The following is an 8,016-nucleotide window of genomic DNA, read 5'->3' as shown; positions in this document are numbered from 1 at the left end:
AGCAACGAGCCTGGTGGCTATGTCTGCTGCATGATTTCCAGCCGACAATGGTCCTGGAAGGTCTGAGTGGGCTCGAACATGACCAAGAAAGAAGGGGACAGATCTCTGATGGATAAGGTGCTGGCAGTGACGAAAGAGATCTGCAGCTTTGGAGATCTGTCTGATGAACAGGACGGTTTCTAACAGGGAAACAGAGTGGGCCAGGTATGCGCTCTCAGTATAGATATTAAGAGGCTGCATAGGGAAGGCCGAAAAGACGAAATAATGGCTGCTAATTCCACCATTTGGGCTGAAGAGAAGTGGGTCTGAAAAGAGACCTTGCGGTCCCCAATTAAATATGCTGCCAATCCATTTGAAGAGCCGTCAGTGAAGACCAGCGAAGCAGCCGACAGCAGTTCTGGACTGGTAATACGGGGGAAAGTGAAAGCATGCAGTCTGCAGAACTGGACAAGTTTGTCTGGAGGATAATGATTATCTATAGAACCAGAAAAACCAGCACAAGCGATTAGCCAAGAGTCCGAATTCTGAAGAAGCTAATCGACCTGAGTTTTTGTATAAGGCTGGGTGATGTAAGAGGGCTCGATGCCAAAGTAAGTTCAGCTGTCTTTCCTGCCTGTAATAATGAGATCAGCCACTGCCTCGTAATAAGGTAGTAAATTCTTTTGGGGGGAGGCAGATGAATGGAGCCACATAAGGGGGCTGCGAGGGGATTGCCACAACAGGCCTGTTGAGGAGAAATCAGTATTGAATATGATGAGCCAAAGGGGGTTATTATAATTAATGTGGGTAATAAATTGTCTTGCTATAGCTTGTTCGACCGTATGGATGGTGGACCGTGCCTCAGGAGTGAGCATTCTCTTGGACTTTGGACTGGCATCCCCTTTGAGGATATTGTAAAGGGGCTTGAGGTCTCCGGTAGTTAATTTGAGATAGGGACAGAGCCAATTAATGTCAGTCACCCAAGAGTTTTTGGAAATCATTTAAGGTATGAAGGTTATTGGTCCTAAGAGAGGCTCTTTTAATGGATATGAGAGGCCTGTCAATCTGAAAACCTACATAAGTGTATGGGTCTTGCAATTGGACCTTCTCAGGGGCAATGTGAAGACCTGCAGCAGCAAGGGCAATTTTTAGCTGCGCAAGACACTGGAGTGTTGCCTCTCCCTCCTTACCAGCTATTAGTATATCGTCCATATAGTGGATGATATACATGGAGGGCCAGGAGTTTCTTGCCTCCTGGAGGGCTGCGGCAACGAATTTTTGACAGAGTGTTGGGCTGTTGGCCATGCCCTGAGGCAGTACCTTCCACTGGTATCTTTTCATAGGCTCTTTAAAATTGATGGAAGGAAGGCTAAAAGCAAAATGCTTGCGGTCTTTCAGGTAGAGTGGGATAGTAAAGAAACAGTCTCTGAGATCTATAACTATTTTGAAAAATCCTTTAGGGATGGCAACAGGAGAGGGCAGGCCAGGTTGAAGTGCACCCATAAGCATCATAGTGGAATTTACTGCCCTTAAGTCTTGTAACAATCTCCATTTGCCTGATCTCTTTTTTATAACAAAGATGGGAGTATTCCAGGGGGAGTGGGACTCTTCTATATGCCCAGAGTCTAATTGTTCCTGCACCAAATGAGTAGCTGCAGTAAGTTTTTCAGAGGTAAGTGGCCATTGATCAACCCAAACAGGATCGTCAGACTTCATAGTGATTGGGTCTGCAGTGCTTGGGGGTGCAGGAACGTCAATGGCCACAATTAAATATTTCCCAATCCTCGCCTGTCTGTTTGGCCATCAGGATTGATCGGAGAGCCGATACCATCCTCCTTTTTTCCCAATCCTTTTCCAGGAGAAAATCCCTGAGCTAACATCTGTGCAGTGACAGTGTCATTAGGACTGCACATCATCACTCCCATTTGTGACAAAAGGTCTCGTCCCCAGAGGTTGACTGGCAGGTGGGGGACAACGAAAGGCTTAATCAGACCAGAATTATTCATAGAGTCTCTCCAGGTGAGGAGTTTAGGGCTCTGTTTGGGATTATGACTTTGGCTTATGCCTCTTAAGTTTGTCACTGTGTCCGAGGTGGGCCAGTTGGATGGCCAGGCGTCAGAGGCAATAATGGTGACATCTGCACCAGTATCAATATCAATAAGCCCTTCAAACCTTTTCCCTTCTAACCATAGGGTTAAGGTAGGTTTTTTGTGAGTAATTGCTTGAACCCAGTAAGAATCAGAGGAGCCAAAATTCTGAGATGCCCGGGCAGTGCCCTGAACAGGGTTGGGGCTGGTCATAAGGGGAACCAGAATTATCTGAGCAATCCTATCTTTTTGAGATAAAGAAAAGACACCATCATTTGCCTTAGCCAGAATTTGGATTTCCCCAGTATAATCTGAATCAGTTACTCCAGGCACTATAGATAATCCTCTAAGGGTGGAACTGCCTCTGCCAAGGACCAAGCCACAGGTGTTGGGCGGCAAGGGTCCGTAGACACCGGTTCCTATCTTTTGCAGTCCCATGTCCCGGGTCAATACTGTGTTGGAGGTGGGACTGAGGTCCAGTCCTGCACTCCCTGGAGTGGCTCTGCAGAGGTCTGAAATGGATTGTTGTTGCCTGTAGGGACAAAGTTGATTACCCCAGTTATTTGTGTCGGGGCCTGAGGCTGGCCCCTCCAGCCATTTCCCTGGCGTGGAGGCAGGGGTCTCCCCTGGATGTCAGTTTTGGACTTACATTCATTTGCCCAATGTTTCCCTCTCTTGCACCGGGGACAGAGACCTGGCATTTTATCAGCATTGCCCTTTATGCCCTCCTGTGCCTGTTTACAATCCCGAGAGAAATGTCCGGGTTTTCCACACTTAAAGCATCCCTTTTGCTTGGGTCTATCTTTATTGGCCAAGAAATCTCAGACTGTTTGGCCGCTGAGGGCTGTGGCCATTGCGAGTCCCTGTTGATAGGAAGTGCCGATGTCCGAGCACAGCCGTATGTAGCCATTGAGATCAGCCTTTTTCCTATGGGGCCGAATGGCAGCCTGGCAGCCGGGATTGGCATTTTCATAGGCCAAATGTTTAACAGTATATTTGAGCCCGCCCTCGGTACTGCCAAACAGTCTGTTGGAGGTGGTAATGAGCCGATGGCCAAAATCAACAAAAGGTTCATCAGGGCCCTGTTTTACAGTGGTGAGGGATGCCCCTGCATCCTCTTTAGCGAGGAGCCTTTTCCAGGCCTTTATGGCTGCTGCCTGGATTTAAGCAAACAGGCCAGGCTCGTATAACATCTGCGTTTTGGTGGAGTCATGCTCTCCAGCGCCAGTGAGCATATCAAGGTCACACCCATTCCTTGCTCTATGGTTTCTTTTTGCAGTTTCTTTACAATTTTCAGAATATTCAGACTTCCACAGTAAATAATCACCTCCACTAAGAACCGCCCGCACTAAGGTATTCCAATCAATGGGCGTCAACCACTGCTCAGCCACCCCTTCCAGGATGACCAGGGTGTAGTGGGCTGTGGCTCCATACTGAGAGACTGCAGTCTTAATTTCCTTAATCACCTTATACCCAAAACGAGAGTGGTGCCGCACGGGGTGGTCATCGTCATCTTTTACCTTGGTGACAGGAAAAGCACTCAGTGAGGAATCAGGTAAGGAGAGTCCCCTCTTTGATTGAGGTGGAAGCCTGACCGATCCCGAAGGATCCAGAGGATCCTGAACAGAGAGCTGTTGAAGCTCCTCGACTAGGGCCTGGCAGTGGCGCTCAAGATTAATGCGGTGCTGCAATTGATCTATCTCGGCCTCAAGATGATCAGTAGGGGGGAAGATGGGAAAGGCCTCAAGGGCTGAAGGGGCCGCGGGGAGTGCATAGGGAGGGGGTGTGGGCGAACAGGCGCGTCACCGCCAGCCTCCATTTTAGGATCGGAAATTTTGGGAGTTGGCTGCCGATCGTCCCTGGGCTTGTCTTTGGGTGTTTTGGTTTGCACTTCCTCATTGCTGTCGAGCGAAATGAGATCAATCTCTGCAGATTGGGCCCCCTCGGGTTTAGCGGAGGGGTTGCCCCTCAAGATGTCCTCAGTCTGCTTTATGTCAGCCTGAGTAGGCACCTCCTTTTATCTATTAATTCTTTTATGAGACTCCAATAAGAGAATGCTGTGACCGGGATTTTTTTCAGGGCCAAAGACCTTATAGTAGTCCTCTAAGGCATTGCCAACCCTTTTCCACCTTTTTAAATCTATTAGCCCTTCTTGGGGAAACCACGGGCACATCTCTTTGACAAAATCAAAGAATCTAAACAAGTCTAGGGTTTTAACCTTTACTCCTCATGTCTTTAAAGCCTCTTTTAGCTGTATAACATACAGTTCATGCTGGCTCAATTCTTGCCCCATAATCAGACGATTCCACTTACTTTCGGTTTTAGCTGAGGCAGGTTCCTGCAGCAGTCCTGAAGTAGGTTAGTGTCTAGCAAGCGTGCTCCTTCTTCTTTTCATCGTCTCCCTCACTGCTGCCTCAGTTTCCGACCCCACGTTGGGCACCAGGAATGTCCCGACCCGCGGGATCTACAATGAGGTACCTGGAATGAGGAGTGGGGATTGAATGGGGCAAGAGACACGAGAAATGGAGACAAGACAGTGTTCTGATCAAGTCTCATTTATTGAACAGGTAGTTTAAGCTTTTATAGGGAGGGGAAGGGAAGAGAAACGAGGAAGAGAACAGTGGCAAATTCCGCTGGGTTGAGGCAGTTAAACCACAAGACCTGATTGATCTATAGGATAAGGAAGTTTCCCAAGAGCAGCAAAAGGTTAGGGCAGAAAAACATGTTTTTGCAGAGCCATGTGGTTTAAACTTTAACTGGGTCAGAGTTTGATGATTGTAGCAATTCTGCCTCATGGGCAGGTCATAATTCTCAGGCCTGTCTGTGGAAGCCAGTGCTTCCCACATTAAGTAATAAGATTTTATTTGGCTTAGAGTTTGAGAGATATAGTCCATCATGGAAGCAAAGCCATGGCAGCAGGAATGGGAGGCTAACAGTCACATTGTCTTCACCATCAGGAAGCAGAGAGCAAGGAATGTTTGTGTTCATTGAGCTTTCTCCTTTCTTATGAAGTCTTGGATCCCAGTCCATAGAAAAGTTTCACCAACATTTAGGGTGAGTGCTCCCACCACAATAAACCTAATCTAGAAAATTCCTTATGGACATGGCCAGAGATTTGCCACTAAGGTGATTGTAGATTCTGAAAAGTTGACAGTCAATATAAACTATCATATGCCCACCCATTCTCAACATGACACAAACCATATAATAGTTAATCCATAAATTTTCACATCTTTCCCCATAGGTTTATGAATATATCCTAATACTGTGATGGCAACTCATCAAAAATAAGATGGCTTCTAAGAACTTTGGACCAGTGGAAGGGCCCAAGATAAGATAGGAAGAATTAAGAAAAGAATGAGGAAGGTAAACAAGAATCTGCCTTTGCCCCCTTTGTTTTTTTTGGGGGGGGGTGTTCATTTTTTTATGGGACCATTGTAATCTTTGTTTCACAGACTGCTACACCCTTACAATCTTTTGTCTTGTGATATTTTATAACCACGTGTAACTATTTGATTAATTACCACATATATGCTACTTGCTTAAACTCTCACATAGGAGTAGATTATAAACGACCCTAAAAATGGAAGTTGGAGGGTTCGTGCTATTATGGAGTGATCCATGTGTTAGCCAACAGGCATGAATAAACTCTTTCTCCTTCACTGGGACTAGCTGTTGGTGTCTTGATTTACAGAAGTTCCACAATAATACAAATAGTATTAGTCAAACATCAATTGTCAACATATTCTTTCAGAGTTTCAATACCATTCTAAAGTATAAGTGAAGAATGTCTTCTGAGACGTGGGCAATGTTTAAACTCTGAGGCCCTGGTACCATCAAAAACAAGTTACATAGTAGTAATACAAAATGGCACAGATTTCACATTCCCATTTCAAAATGGAGAAAATGAGACATTGAACAGAAAGATCAGACTAAAACCAGACCAAGAACTAGTATGGAAAATATTAAATTGAACAGTTTTATGTTCAATATATGCATGTTGGATGAAGAATACAGGAACAACAGGAGAGAAAGAGATCATACCTGACTTCAGACAAGACTGAGTTTATTGAGGCAGTTCAGCAAGGTACAGGACCCTTCCAGCATGCTGGAAGCAATTGTTGCCCCTGGGAGGGACTGTTGGGGCTTATAGGATATAATTATGTCTGCCTGACTGCATGAGGATCAAGGGCATTTTTGAGAGGTTTATGGCCCCCTTATGGTCCCCCCTTCTTCCTGGCAGTTTGCTCCAGTTTATCTTGAAAGACAGGGTTTATGATCCCTTCTTGTGACCCTGAGGCTGTCTCAATAAACAGTCCTCCCAGGAGGAAGGGAAGTGGCTGATTTATAATGCCAGCTTTCTGAAACCAGGGCACTCTATCACCTGTAATGCACTCTTCTGTGTTCCAAAAAACTTGAGTAGCATCTTCCATACATTAATGCTACCTTCAACACAAATAACCTTTCTTTGGTTAAGTTTTTTCCATGCTAGTAGCTTTCCTAAGAAGATGTACCATGGTCTTGGCAACTCAAACATTCTGGGGTCTCCATTGCAACTTGGGCTTTACCTCAAAAGATCCATGCAGTGGCCTCTCTGGGCCTTCTGGCAGGAATTTGACCTACCATTCATTGATTGACTTCAGTAGCTCTCTAAAACTGAGGTGTAAAACTCCATAGTACCTTTAATCTTACCTCATTCATGCTTGTGAAACCAGTATCACATGGAGAATGAGGTTAATTTCTGCTGCTAGACTGGGGTGTAGTTACAGAAGGATGAGTCTATTATAGCACAGAGACATGGCAGTACGTGGCAAGCATGATGGCAGAAGTTAAAAGCTGAGAGCTCACATTTCAAATAGTAAACAGGAAACAAAAACAACTGGAAATGGAGCAAGGCTATGAACTCTCAAAGCCCATCACAATGACACCCTTCGTAGAGAAACCCAAATCGTCTAAACTTCCACAAATAGCACCACTAACTGAGGACCAAGTGTTCAAGTATTTGACCTATAGACATTCTCACTGGATTCACATTCCACTCCTTAGTACCCATGGGTTCATGACCATATCATATGGAAAATGCATTTTTTTCCAAATTTAATAGTTTTCATAGTCCTTAGCAGTCACAACACTGTTTAAAAGTCCAAAGTCTCTTAATGGTAACCCCTATATACTTAAAAATCAAATTACATACTTTCAGCATACAGTGGCACAAAGTATACAAAAGGGAGGAAATGGGAACATAATGATAAAATACTAGGCCAAAACAACACTGAAATCTATGAGTGCAAACAGTAAATCCCATAGCTTCATGTCCAGTGCCTAATACTCCAGTTTCAAAAGGCTTAGATAGCTCTTCCCCTCCAGAATCACTGCAGGCAACATACATCTCTGTCATGGGTTGGTTCCTACTCCATGCATATAACTCTTCTTTACAGATGTCTCATGTTTCTGACATTGAAAAAAAAAAATAAAAGTCAGGAGCCATGAAGTCTCTCAGGCAGGTCGCGTACCAGTCACGAATTCCAACTCGCCGATAAGTAAGTTTTATGGCCGAGACATCTGGCTTACTGATAAGTAAGTTTCATGGCCGAGACATCTCCAACTCACTGATAAATAAGTTTTATGGTTGAGACATCTGGCTTAGTGATAAGTAAGCTCCCCGCTCTCCCTGTAGCATTTTGTAATAGTTTAAACTAACCAATAACCACGCTTCTGCTTCTGTAAACTGCTTCTGCCCTATAAAGACCCCAAACCCCAGACCTGGGGCGCGCTTCTCCCTTTGTCAGGAGTTGTGCCCACAGGTACCTGTGTAAAATAAAAGCCTCTTGCTATTGCAACTCGAGGGCTCGACTTGTCCTTTGTGGTTTCAATTTTACATTTGGAGGTCCCAGCGAGATCAGAGAGTCGAAACTACTGAGAAAATTACTGTCCCTCCGGGGAGGTAAGT

Source organism: Nannospalax galili, unplaced genomic scaffold (assembly GCF_000622305.1).
Source record: "Nannospalax galili isolate Female #2095 unplaced genomic scaffold, S.galili_v1.0 scaffold280, whole genome shotgun sequence".
NCBI lineage: Eukaryota > Metazoa > Chordata > Mammalia > Rodentia > Spalacidae > Nannospalax > Nannospalax galili.
Note: the sequence above shows the minus strand (reverse complement) of the source record.